Genomic DNA, 13329 nt, shown 5'->3' on the forward strand with positions numbered 1-13329 from the left:
TCTCAAGGACGATACACCTGGAGACACATTCAAGTGCTTAAATGCCTGGCAGCTATCCTGGAAAGCAAAAGAACCACCCCAACAACTTGCCGCCCCGAAGAACCACATCTACTGTGCCAAATGCGTTTGTCCAGGCGGCGGAACGTGGACAGCTCAAACTGCAACGAGAGAACCAGGAGGGGAGAACTCGAGGCGGCATGGGATCGTCAGACGCTGGCGGACGTGGGCCATGGAACAAACACTGACGTTTTTTTTCTATTAACAAATCACACAGTCTCTTGAGAGACTAACAAAAATTGCCTTGGCTGACTGTATTTCAAGTCATCCAGGCGGGGTATTGGGTTAAGTTTTCAACCAGCAATAATCACGTCTCAGATAAACTTCATGGACTATGAAATTGCCTCTGCACAAGAATACAGAACTACGTTACAAGTTTGAAAGAGACCTGCTGCCACACTCACAGTAGACGTGGTTCATTTAACCGCCACTGGATGTACACTAGTTTCTGTTCAATGACTTGCTAATGTTGCATGTGAGAATGGCTCATTTAAAACTAACCCCGCCTTTTCCACCCAGCGGTTTGAACCACTCACTTTTCAGGACATGTAACTCAGTATTAAATCTTGCTGGACTCATTTCAACCAGGGCCTTGTCCTTCAACTGTGGATGTGCCAACAAGTTAAGGAGATAGAAATTGTATAGTAGTCTTCTTTGCCATCCAATGCGAAAGTAACCCACTTTTCAGGACATGCAACTCAACATTAAACTTGTCAGACTAGAAGATCCATCTTGCCTTCTCTGCTCAACACTAGCTACACTCTGGCACATCCTCACTGGGTGCAAAGTAGTGATGTGACGTTCCGTTTCGAGGCTTCGAAGCGTGTGCCGAGTAGGGGAGGGGGCGTTTCCGCGATGCGCGTATCGAGGCTTGCTTCATTTAGGGGAGGAGCCAAAAATGATGACGTCCGAAGCCTCGCTGCCCGGCTGTACCACGTGATTACTTCGTGAAGTGGTTCAGATTTAGCGCGAGGTTTTACAGCTATATAGACCCCTATATAGGCTCCATTCAAAATGTGGGTTTTTGAAGGAGAGTTGCGGTCAGTTGAGAGTTTGGATAGTTTGGAGAGTTTGGATACTAGAGTTTGGACAGCGTTTATATAGTTTGGAGATAGTTTGGAGAGTTTAGGGAGAGATAGAGATTTAGGAGAGGGAGGAGAGTAGGATAGGTGATATAGGATGGAGCCAGCGAGGCTCATCATTGTCCAAGTTTCACAAGCATAATCTGTGCCCTTTTCCTAGTTCCACAAGCACTTTCACTGTCCTCTGCCTGATTACACCCATGCCATTTTCAGAAAAACATTGCACAACCTGCCATATTATGATATTACCATTTTGGGAAGACTTACACACACAGAATACATTCAAAAAATGTATTAAACACATATGTACAGAAATGATTTGGTCATACATTTTTTGTAATTCATAGTCATTTCTAACAGACACAAAAATTCAATTCATCACACATTATGTGGTTCAGATACAGCTGCCTGTGATTATACACTTGGCCAGTAGGTGGTTTCGTGTGCACATGAAGCTTCGAGAAATGAACCCTTTCTCGAACCAATTGGCTCAAGTGGTTCAATGCCTCATGAGGCTTCATCTCACCATCACTAGTGCAAAGTCAGCCTTTCTCAAGGACGATACACCTGGAGACACATTCAAGTGCTTAAATGCCTGGCAGCTATCCTGGAAAGCAAAAGAACCACCCCAACAACTTGCCGCCCCGAAGAACCACATCTACTGTGCCAAATGCGTTTGTCCAGGCGGCGGAACGTGGACAGCGCAAACTGCAACGAGAGAACCAGGAGGGGAGAACTCGAGGCGGCATGGGATCGTCAGACACTGGCTGACGTGGGCCATGGAACAAACACTGACGTTTTTTTTCTGTTAACAAATCACACAGTCTCTTGAGAGACTAACAAAAATTGCCTTGGCTGACTGTATTTCAAGTCATCCAGGCGGGGTATTGGGTTAAGTTTTCAACCAGCAATAATCACGTCTCAGATAAACTTCATGGACTATGAAATTGCCTCTGCACAAGAATACAGAACTACGTTACAAGTTTGAAAGAGACCTGCTGCCACACTCACAGTAGACGTGGTTCATTTAACCGCCACTGGATGTACACTAGTTTCTGTTCAATGACTTGCTAATGTTGCATGTGAGAATGGCTCATTTAAAACTAACCCCGCCTTTTCCACCCAGCGGTTTGAACCACTCACTTTTCAGGACATGTAACTCAGTATTAAATCTTGCTGGACTCATTTCAACCAGGGCCTTGTCCTTCAACTGTGGATGTGCCAACAAGTTAAGGAGATAGAAATTGTATAGTAGTCTTCTTTGCCATCCAATGCGAAAGTAACCCACTTTTCAGGACATGCAACTCAACATTAAACTTGTCAGACTAGAAGATCCATCTTGCCTTCTCTGCTCAACACTAGCTACACTCTGGCACATCCTCACTGGGTGCAAAGTCAGCCTTTCTCAAGGACGATACACCTGGAGACACATTCAAGTGCTTAAATGCCTGGCAGCTATCCTGGAAAGCAAAAGAACCACCCCAACAACTTGCCGCCCCGAAGAACCACATCTACTGTGCCAAATGCGTTTGTCCAGGCGGCGGAACGTGGACAGCGCAAACTGCAACGAGAGAACCAGGAGGGGAGAACTCGAGGCGGCATGGGATCGTCAGACGCTGGCTGACGTGGGCCATGGAACAAACACTGGCGTTTTTTTTCTATTAACAAATCACACAGTCTCTTGAGAGACTAACAAAAATTGCCTTGGCTGACTGTATTTCAAGTCATCCAGGCGGGGTATTGGGTTAAGTTTTCAACCAGCAATAATCACGTCTCAGATAAACTTCATGGACTATGAAATTGCCTCTGCACAAGAATACAGAACTACGTTACAAGTTTGAAAGAGACCTGCTGCCACACTCACAGTAGACGTGGTTCATTTAACCACCACTGGATGTACACTAGTTTCTGTTCAATGACTTGCTAATGTTGCATGTGAGAATGGCTCATTTAAAACTAACCCCGCCTTTTCCACCCAGCGGTTTGAACCACTCACTTTTCAGGACATGTAACTCAGTATTAAATCTTGCTGGACTCATTTCAACCAGGGCCTTGTCCTTCAACTGTGGATGTGCCAACAAGTTAAGGAGATAGAAATTGTATAGTAGTCTTCTTTGCCATCCAATGCGAAAGTAACCCACTTTTCAGGACATGCAACTCAACATTAAACTTGTCAGACTAGAAGATCCATCTTGCCTTCTCTGCTCAACACTAGCTACACTCTGGCACATCCTCACTGGGTGCAAAGTCAGCCTTTCTCAAGGACGATACACCTGGAGACACATTCAAGTGCTTAAATGCCTGGCAGCTATCCTGGAAAGCAAAAGAACCACCCCAACAACTTGCCGCCCCGAAGAACCACATCTACTGTGCCAAATGCGTTTGTCCAGGCGGCGGAACGTGGACAGCGCAAACTGCAACGAGAGAACCAGGAGGGGAGAACTCGAGGCGGCATGGGATCGTCAGACGCTGGCTGACGTGGGCCATGGAACAAACACTGACGTTTTTTTTCTATTAACAAATCACACAGTCTCTTGAGAGACTAACAAAAATTGCCTTGGCTGACTGTATTTCAAGTCATCCAGGCGGGGTATTGGGTTAAGTTTTCAACCAGCAATAATCACGTCTCAGATAAACTTCATGGACTATGAAATTGCCTCTGCACAAGAATACAGAACTACGTTACAAGTTTGAAAGAGACCTGCTGCCACACTCACAGTAGACGTGGTTCATTTAACCACCACTGGATGTACACTAGTTTCTGTTCAATGACTTGCTAATGTTGCATGTGAGAATGGCTCATTTAAAACTAACCCCGCCTTTTCCACCCAGCGGTTTGAACCACTCACTTTTCAGGACATGTAACTCAGTATTAAATCTTGCTGGACTCATTTCAACCAGGGCCTTGTCCTTCAACTGTGGATGTGCCAACAAGTTAAGGAGATAGAAATTGTATAGTAGTCTTCTTTGCCATCCAATGCGAAAGTAACCCACTTTTCAGGACATGCAACTCAACATTAAACTTGTCAGACTAGAAGATCCATCTTGCCTTCTCTGCTCAACACTAGCTACACTCTGGCACATCCTCACTGGGTGCAAAGTCAGCCTTTCTCAAGGACGATACACCTGGAGACACATTCAAGTGCTTAAATGCCTGGCAGCTATCCTGGAAAGCAAAAGAACCACCCCAACAACTTGCCGCCCCGAAGAACCACATCTACTGTGCCAAATGCGTTTGTCCAGGCGGCGGAACGTGGACAGCTCAAACTGCAACGAGAGAACCAGGAGGGGAGAACTCGAGGCGGCATGGGATCGTCAGACGCTGGCGGACGTGGGCCATGGAACAAACACTGACGTTTTTTTTCTATTAACAAATCACACAGTCTCTTGAGAGACTAACAAAAATTGCCTTGGCTGACTGTATTTCAAGTCATCCAGGCGGGGTATTGGGTTAAGTTTTCAACCAGCAATAATCACGTCTCAGATAAACTTCATGGACTATGAAATTGCCTCTGCACAAGAATACAGAACTACGTTACAAGTTTGAAAGAGACCTGCTGCCACACTCACAGTAGACGTGGGTCATTTAACCGCCACTGGATGTACACTAGTTTCTGTTCAATGACTTGCTAATGTTGCATGTGAGAATGGCTAATTTTAAACTAACCCCGCCTTTTCCACCCAGCGGTTTGAACCACTCACTTTTCAGGACATGTAACTCAGTATTAAATCTTGCTGGACTCATTTCAACCAGGGCCTTGTCCTTCAACTGTGGATGTGCCAACAAGTTAAGGAAATAGAAATTGTATAGTAGTCTTCTTTGCCATCCAATGCGAAAGTAACCCACTTTTCAGGACATGCAACTCAACATTAAACTTGTCAGACTAGAAGATCCATCTTGCCTTCTCTGCTCAACACTAGCTACACTCTGGCACATCCTCACTGGGTGCAAAGTCAGCCTTTCTCAAGGACGATACACCTGGAGACACATTCAAGTGCTTAAATGCCTGGCAGCTATCCTGGAAAGCAAAAGAACCACCCCAACAACTTGCCGCCCCGAAGAACCACATCTACTGTGCCAAATGCGTTTGTCCAGGCGGCGGAACGTGGACAGCTCAAACTGCAACGAGAGAACCAGGAGGGGAGAACTCGAGGCGGCATGGGATCGTCAGACGCTGGCGGACGTGGGCCATGGAACAAACACTGACGTTTTTTTTCTATTAACAAATCACACAGTCTCTTGAGAGACTAACAAAAATTGCCTTGGCTGACTGTATTTCAAGTCATCCAGGCGGGGTATTGGGTTAAGTTTTCAACCAGCAATAATCACGTCTCAGATAAACTTCATGGACTATGAAATTGCCTCTGCACAAGAATACAGAACTACGTTACAAGTTTGAAAGAGACCTGCTGCCACACTCACAGTAGACGTGGTTCATTTAACCACCACTGTATGTACACTAGTTTCTGTTCAATGACTTGCTAATGTTGCATGTGAGAATGGCTCATTTAAAACTAACCCCGCCTTTTCCACCCAGCGGTTTGAACCACTCACTTTTCAGGACATGTAACTCAGTATTAAATCTTGCTGGACTCATTTCAACCAGGGCCTTGTCCTTCAACTGTGGATGTGCCAACAAGTTAAGGAGATAGAAATTGTATAGTAGTCTTCTTTGCCATCCAATGCGAAAGTAACCCACTTTTCAGGACATGCAACTCAACATTAAACTTGTCAGACTAGAAGATCCATCTTGCCTTCTCTGCTCAACACTAGCTACACTCTGGCACATCCTCACTGGGTGCAAAGTCAGCCTTTCTCAAGGACGATACACCTGGAGACACATTCAAGTGCTTAAATGCCTGGCAGCTATCCTGGAAAGCAAAAGAACCACCCCAACAACTTGCCGCCCCGAAGAACCACATCAACTGTGCCAAATGCGTTTGTCCAGGCGGCGGAACGTGGACAGCTCAAACTGCAACGAGAGAACCAGGAGGGGAGAACTCGAGGCGGCATGGGATCGTCAGACGCTGGCGGACGTGGGCCATGGAACAAACACTGACGTTTTTTTTCTATTAACAAATCACACAGTCTCTTGAGAGACTAACAAAAATTGCCTTGGCTGACTGTATTTCAAGTCATCCAGGCGGGGTATTGGGTTAAGTTTTCAACCAGCAATAATCACGTCTCAGATAAACTTCATGGACTATGAAATTGCCTCTGCACAAGAATACAGAACTACGTTACAAGTTTGAAAGAGACCTGCTGCCACACTCACAGTAGACGTGGTTCATTTAACCGCCACTGGATGTACACTAGTTTCTGTTCAATGACTTGCTAATGTTGCATGTGAGAATGGCTCATTTAAAACTAACCCCGCCTTTTCCACCCAGCGGTTTGAACCACTCACTTTTCAGGACATGTAACTCAGTATTAAATCTTGCTGGACTCATTTCAACCAGGGCCTTGTCCTTCAACTGTGGATGTGCCAACAAGTTAAGGAGATAGAAATTGTATAGTAGTCTTCTTTGCCATCCAATGCGAAAGTAACCCACTTTTCAGGACATGCAACTCAACATTAAACTGGTCAGACTAGAAGATCCATCTTGCCTTCTCTGCTCAACACTAGCTACACTCTGGCACATCCTCACTGGGTGCAAAGTCAGCCTTTCTCAAGGACGATACACCTGGAGACACATTCAAGTGCTTAAATGCCTGGCAGCTATCCTGGAAAGCAAAAGAACCACCCCAACAACTTGCCGCCCCGAAGAACCACATCTACTGTGCCAAATGCGTTTGTCCAGGCGGCGGAACGTGGACAGCTCAAACTGCAACGAGAGAACCAGGAGGGGAGAACTCGAGGCGGCATGGGATCGTCAGACGCTGGCGGACGTGGGCCATGGAACAAACACTGACGTTTTTTTTCTATTAACAAATCACACAGTCTCTTGAGAGACTAACAAAAATTGCCTTAGCTGACTGTATTTCAAGTCATCCAGGCGGGGTATTGGGTTAAGTTTTCAACCAGCAATAATCACGTCTCAGATAAACTTCATGGACTATGAAATTGCCTCTGCACAAGAATACAGAACTACGTTACAAGTTTGAAAGAGACCTGCTGCCACACTCACAGTAGACGTGGTTCATTTAACCGCCACTGGATGTACACTAGTTTCTGTTCAATGACTTGCTAATGTTGCATGTGAGAATGGCTCATTTAAAACTAACCCCGCCTTTTCCACCCAGCGGTTTGAACCACTCACTTTTCAGGACATGTAACTCAGTATTAAATCTTGCTGGACTCATTTCAACCAGGGCCTTGTCCTTCAACTGTGGATGTGCCAACAAGTTAAGGAGATAGAAATTGTATAGTAGTCTTCTTTGCCATCCAATGCGAAAGTAACCCACTTTTCAGGACATGCAACTCAACATTAAACTTGTCAGACTAGAAGATCCATCTTGCCTTCTCTGCTCAACACTAGCTACACTCTGGCACATCCTCACTGGGTGCAAAGTCAGCCTTTCTCAAGGACGATACACCTGGAGACACATTCAAGTGCTTAAATGCCTGGCAGCTATCCTGGAAAGCAAAAGAACCACCCCAACAACTTGCCGCCCCGAAGAACCACATCTACTGTGCCAAATGCGTTTGTCCAGGCGGCGGAACGTGGACAGCTCAAACTGCAACGAGAGAACCAGGAGGGGAGAACTCGAGGCGGCATGGGATCGTCAGACGCTGGCGGACATGGGCCATGGAACAAACACTGACGTTTTTTTTCTATTAACAAATCACACAGTCTCTTGAGAGACTAACAAAAATTGCCTTGGCTGACTGTATTTCAGGTCATCCAGGCGGGGTTTTGGGTTAAGTTTTCAACCAGCAATAATCACGTCTCAGATAAACTTCATGGACTATGAAATTGCCTCTGCACAAGTATACAGAACTACGTTACAAGTTTGAAAGAGACCTGCTGCCACACTCACAGTAGACGTGGTTCATTTAACCGCCACTGGATGTACACTAGTTTCTGTTCAATGACTTGCTAATGTTGCATGTGAGAATGGCTCATTTAAAACTAACCCCGCCTTTTCCACCCAGCGGTTTGAACCACTCACTTTTCAGGACATGTAACTCAGTATTAAATCTTGCTGGACTCATTTCAACCAGGGCCTTGTCCTTCAACTGTGGATGTGCCAACAAGTTAAGGAGATAGAAATTGTATAGTAGTCTTCTTTGCCATCCAATGCGAAAGTAACCCACTTTTCAGGACATGCAACTCAACATTAAACTTGTCAGACTAGAAGATCCATCTTGCCTTCTCTGCTCAACACTAGCTACACTCTGGCACATCCTCACTGGGTGCAAAGTCAGCCTTTCTCAAGGACGATACACCTGGAGACACATTCAAGTGCTTAAATGCCTGGCAGCTATCCTGGAAAGCAAAAGAACCACCCCAACAACTTGCCGCCCCGAAGAACCACATCTACTGTGCCAAATGCGTTTGTCCAGGCGGCGGAACGTGGACAGCTCAAACTGCAACGAGAGAACCAGGAGGGGAGAACTCGAGGCGGCATGGGATCGTCAGACGCTGGCGGACGTGGGCCATGGAACAAACACTGACGTTTTTTTTCTATTAACAAATCACACAGTCTCTTGAGAGACTAACAAAAATTGCCTTGGCTGACTGTATTTCAAGTCATCCAGGCGGGGTATTGGGTTAAGTTTTCAACCAGCAATAATCACGTCTCAGATAAACTTCATGGACTATGAAATTGCCTCTGCACAAGAATACAGAACTACGTTACAAGTTTGAAAGAGACCTGCTGCCACACTCACAGTAGACGTGGTTCATTTAACCGCCACTGGATGTACACTAGTTTCTGTTCAATGACTTGCTAATGTTGCATGTGAGAATGGCTCATTTAAAACTAACCCCGCCTTTTCCACCCAGCGGTTTGAACCACTCACTTTTCAGGACATGTAACTCAGTATTAAATCTTGCTGGACTCATTTCAACCAGGGCCTTGTCCTTCAACTGTGGATGTGCCAACAAGTTAAGGAGATAGAAATTGTATAGTAGTCTTCTTTGCCATCCAATGCGAAAGTAACCCACTTTTCAGGACATGCAACTCAACATTAAACTTGTCAGACTAGAAGATCCATCTTGCCTTCTCTGCTCAACACTAGCTACACTCTGGCACATCCTCACTGGGTGCAAAGTAGTGATGTGACGTTCCGTTTCGAGGCTTCGAAGCGTGTGCCGAGTAGGGGAGGGGGCGTTTCCGCGATGCGCGTATCGAGGCTTGCTTCATTTAGGGGAGGAGCCAAAAATGATGACGTCCGAAGCCTCGCTGCCCGGCTGTACCACGTGATTACTTCGTGAAGTGGTTCAGATTTAGCGCGAGGTTTTACAGCTATATAGACCCCTATATAGGCTCCATTCAAAATGTGGGTTTTTGAAGGAGAGTTGCGGTCAGTTGAGAGTTTGGATAGTTTGGAGAGTTTGGATACTAGAGTTTGGACAGCGTTTATATAGTTTGGAGATAGTTTGGAGAGTTTAGGGAGAGATAGAGATTTAGGAGAGGGAGGAGAGTAGGATAGGTGATATAGGATGGAGCCAGCGAGGCTCATCATTGTCCAAGTTTCACAAGCATAATCTGTGCCCTTTTCCTAGTTCCACAAGCACTTTCACTGTCCTCTGCCTGATTACACCCATGCCATTTTCAGAAAAACATTGCACAACCTGCCATATTATGATATTACCATTTTGGGAAGACTTACACACACAGAATACATTCAAAAAATGTATTAAACACATATGTACAGAAATGATTTGGTCATACATTTTTTGTAATTCATAGTCATTTCTAACAGACACAAAAATTCAATTCATCACACATTATGTGGTTCAGATACAGCTGCCTGTGATTATACACTTGGCCAGTAGGTGGTTTCGTGTGCACATGAAGCTTCGAGAAATGAACCCTTTCTCGAACCAATTGGCTCAAGTGGTTCAATGCCTCATGAGGCTTCATCTCACCATCACTAGTGCAAAGTCAGCCTTTCTCAAGGACGATACACCTGGAGACACATTCAAGTGCTTAAATGCCTGGCAGCTATCCTGGAAAGCAAAAGAACCACCCCAACAACTTGCCGCCCCGAAGAACCACATCTACTGTGCCAAATGCGTTTGTCCAGGCGGCGGAACGTGGACAGCGCAAACTGCAACGAGAGAACCAGGAGGGGAGAACTCGAGGCGGCATGGGATCGTCAGACACTGGCTGACGTGGGCCATGGAACAAACACTGACGTTTTTTTTCTGTTAACAAATCACACAGTCTCTTGAGAGACTAACAAAAATTGCCTTGGCTGACTGTATTTCAAGTCATCCAGGCGGGGTATTGGGTTAAGTTTTCAACCAGCAATAATCACGTCTCAGATAAACTTCATGGACTATGAAATTGCCTCTGCACAAGAATACAGAACTACGTTACAAGTTTGAAAGAGACCTGCTGCCACACTCACAGTAGACGTGGTTCATTTAACCGCCACTGGATGTACACTAGTTTCTGTTCAATGACTTGCTAATGTTGCATGTGAGAATGGCTCATTTAAAACTAACCCCGCCTTTTCCACCCAGCGGTTTGAACCACTCACTTTTCAGGACATGTAACTCAGTATTAAATCTTGCTGGACTCATTTCAACCAGGGCCTTGTCCTTCAACTGTGGATGTGCCAACAAGTTAAGGAGATAGAAATTGTATAGTAGTCTTCTTTGCCATCCAATGCGAAAGTAACCCACTTTTCAGGACATGCAACTCAACATTAAACTTGTCAGACTAGAAGATCCATCTTGCCTTCTCTGCTCAACACTAGCTACACTCTGGCACATCCTCACTGGGTGCAAAGTCAGCCTTTCTCAAGGACGATACACCTGGAGACACATTCAAGTGCTTAAATGCCTGGCAGCTATCCTGGAAAGCAAAAGAACCACCCCAACAACTTGCCGCCCCGAAGAACCACATCTACTGTGCCAAATGCGTTTGTCCAGGCGGCGGAACGTGGACAGCGCAAACTGCAACGAGAGAACCAGGAGGGGAGAACTCGAGGCGGCATGGGATCGTCAGACGCTGGCTGACGTGGGCCATGGAACAAACACTGGCGTTTTTTTTCTATTAACAAATCACACAGTCTCTTGAGAGACTAACAAAAATTGCCTTGGCTGACTGTATTTCAAGTCATCCAGGCGGGGTATTGGGTTAAGTTTTCAACCAGCAATAATCACGTCTCAGATAAACTTCATGGACTATGAAATTGCCTCTGCACAAGAATACAGAACTACGTTACAAGTTTGAAAGAGACCTGCTGCCACACTCACAGTAGACGTGGTTCATTTAACCACCACTGGATGTACACTAGTTTCTGTTCAATGACTTGCTAATGTTGCATGTGAGAATGGCTCATTTAAAACTAACCCCGCCTTTTCCACCCAGCGGTTTGAACCACTCACTTTTCAGGACATGTAACTCAGTATTAAATCTTGCTGGACTCATTTCAACCAGGGCCTTGTCCTTCAACTGTGGATGTGCCAACAAGTTAAGGAGATAGAAATTGTATAGTAGTCTTCTTTGCCATCCAATGCGAAAGTAACCCACTTTTCAGGACATGCAACTCAACATTAAACTTGTCAGACTAGAAGATCCATCTTGCCTTCTCTGCTCAACACTAGCTACACTCTGGCACATCCTCACTGGGTGCAAAGTCAGCCTTTCTCAAGGACGATACACCTGGAGACACATTCAAGTGCTTAAATGCCTGGCAGCTATCCTGGAAAGCAAAAGAACCACCCCAACAACTTGCCGCCCCGAAGAACCACATCTACTGTGCCAAATGCGTTTGTCCAGGCGGCGGAACGTGGACAGCGCAAACTGCAACGAGAGAACCAGGAGGGGAGAACTCGAGGCGGCATGGGATCGTCAGACGCTGGCTGACGTGGGCCATGGAACAAACACTGACGTTTTTTTTCTATTAACAAATCACACAGTCTCTTGAGAGACTAACAAAAATTGCCTTGGCTGACTGTATTTCAAGTCATCCAGGCGGGGTATTGGGTTAAGTTTTCAACCAGCAATAATCACGTCTCAGATAAACTTCATGGACTATGAAATTGCCTCTGCACAAGAATACAGAACTACGTTACAAGTTTGAAAGAGACCTGCTGCCACACTCACAGTAGACGTGGTTCATTTAACCACCACTGGATGTACACTAGTTTCTGTTCAATGACTTGCTAATGTTGCATGTGAGAATGGCTCATTTAAAACTAACCCCGCCTTTTCCACCCAGCGGTTTGAACCACTCACTTTTCAGGACATGTAACTCAGTATTAAATCTTGCTGGACTCATTTCAACCAGGGCCTTGTCCTTCAACTGTGGATGTGCCAACAAGTTAAGGAGATAGAAATTGTATAGTAGTCTTCTTTGCCATCCAATGCGAAAGTAACCCACTTTTCAGGACATGCAACTCAACATTAAACTTGTCAGACTAGAAGATCCATCTTGCCTTCTCTGCTCAACACTAGCTACACTCTGGCACATCCTCACTGGGTGCAAAGTCAGCCTTTCTCAAGGACGATACACCTGGAGACACATTCAAGTGCTTAAATGCCTGGCAGCTATCCTGGAAAGCAAAAGAACCACCCCAACAACTTGCCGCCCCGAAGAACCACATCTACTGTGCCAAATGCGTTTGTCCAGGCGGCGGAACGTGGACAGCTCAAACTGCAACGAGAGAACCAGGAGGGGAGAACTCGAGGCGGCATGGGATCGTCAGACGCTGGCGGACGTGGGCCATGGAACAAACACTGACGTTTTTTTTCTATTAACAAATCACACAGTCTCTTGAGAGACTAACAAAAATTGCCTTGGCTGACTGTATTTCAAGTCATCCAGGCGGGGTATTGGGTTAAGTTTTCAACCAGCAATAATCACGTCTCAGATAAACTTCATGGACTATGAAATTGCCTCTGCACAAGAATACAGAACTACGTTACAAGTTTGAAAGAGACCTGCTGCCACACTCACAGTAGACGTGGGTCATTTAACCGCCACTGGATGTACACTAGTTTCTGTTCAATGACTTGCTAATGTTGCATGTGAGAATGGCTAATTTTAAACTAACCCCGCCTTTT

The 13329-nt window shown here is 45.5% G+C and overlaps 1 protein-coding gene and 14 non-coding genes across 15 annotated transcripts in view; all 15 read right to left on the reverse strand.

The window, feature by feature from the left end:
* fhdc1 (FH2 domain containing 1) overlaps window positions 1–13329 on the reverse strand; it is a 134332-nt gene that overhangs the window by 61867 nt on the left and 59136 nt on the right. The window lies entirely within an intron of this gene.
* On the reverse strand, window positions 275–415 carry LOC131467726 (U4 spliceosomal RNA). Its single transcript, XR_009241546.1, has one exon. It is a non-coding gene; the product is annotated as a U4 spliceosomal RNA (small nuclear RNA).
* Window positions 1964–2104, reverse strand: LOC131467728 (U4 spliceosomal RNA). Its single transcript, XR_009241548.1, has one exon. It is a non-coding gene; the product is annotated as a U4 spliceosomal RNA (small nuclear RNA).
* Window positions 2817–2957, reverse strand: LOC131467729 (U4 spliceosomal RNA). Its single transcript, XR_009241549.1, has one exon. It is a non-coding gene; the product is annotated as a U4 spliceosomal RNA (small nuclear RNA).
* LOC131467730 (U4 spliceosomal RNA) lies at window positions 3670–3810 on the reverse strand. Its single transcript, XR_009241550.1, has one exon. It is a non-coding gene; the product is annotated as a U4 spliceosomal RNA (small nuclear RNA).
* Window positions 4523–4663, reverse strand: LOC131467731 (U4 spliceosomal RNA). The gene has a single exon (XR_009241551.1). It is a non-coding gene; the product is annotated as a U4 spliceosomal RNA (small nuclear RNA).
* On the reverse strand, window positions 5376–5516 carry LOC131467732 (U4 spliceosomal RNA). Its single transcript, XR_009241552.1, has one exon. It is a non-coding gene; the product is annotated as a U4 spliceosomal RNA (small nuclear RNA).
* LOC131467733 (U4 spliceosomal RNA) lies at window positions 6229–6369 on the reverse strand. The gene has a single exon (XR_009241553.1). It is a non-coding gene; the product is annotated as a U4 spliceosomal RNA (small nuclear RNA).
* On the reverse strand, window positions 7082–7222 carry LOC131467768 (U4 spliceosomal RNA). The gene has a single exon (XR_009241585.1). It is a non-coding gene; the product is annotated as a U4 spliceosomal RNA (small nuclear RNA).
* Window positions 7935–8075, reverse strand: LOC131467775 (U4 spliceosomal RNA). Its single transcript, XR_009241592.1, has one exon. It is a non-coding gene; the product is annotated as a U4 spliceosomal RNA (small nuclear RNA).
* On the reverse strand, window positions 8788–8928 carry LOC131467734 (U4 spliceosomal RNA). Its single transcript, XR_009241554.1, has one exon. It is a non-coding gene; the product is annotated as a U4 spliceosomal RNA (small nuclear RNA).
* On the reverse strand, window positions 10477–10617 carry LOC131467735 (U4 spliceosomal RNA). The gene has a single exon (XR_009241555.1). It is a non-coding gene; the product is annotated as a U4 spliceosomal RNA (small nuclear RNA).
* On the reverse strand, window positions 11330–11470 carry LOC131467736 (U4 spliceosomal RNA). Its single transcript, XR_009241556.1, has one exon. It is a non-coding gene; the product is annotated as a U4 spliceosomal RNA (small nuclear RNA).
* LOC131467737 (U4 spliceosomal RNA) lies at window positions 12183–12323 on the reverse strand. Its single transcript, XR_009241557.1, has one exon. It is a non-coding gene; the product is annotated as a U4 spliceosomal RNA (small nuclear RNA).
* On the reverse strand, window positions 13036–13176 carry LOC131467740 (U4 spliceosomal RNA). Its single transcript, XR_009241559.1, has one exon. It is a non-coding gene; the product is annotated as a U4 spliceosomal RNA (small nuclear RNA).

Source organism: Solea solea, chromosome 10, assembly GCF_958295425.1.
Source record: "Solea solea chromosome 10, fSolSol10.1, whole genome shotgun sequence".
Taxonomy (NCBI): Eukaryota; Metazoa; Chordata; class Actinopteri; order Pleuronectiformes; family Soleidae; genus Solea; species Solea solea.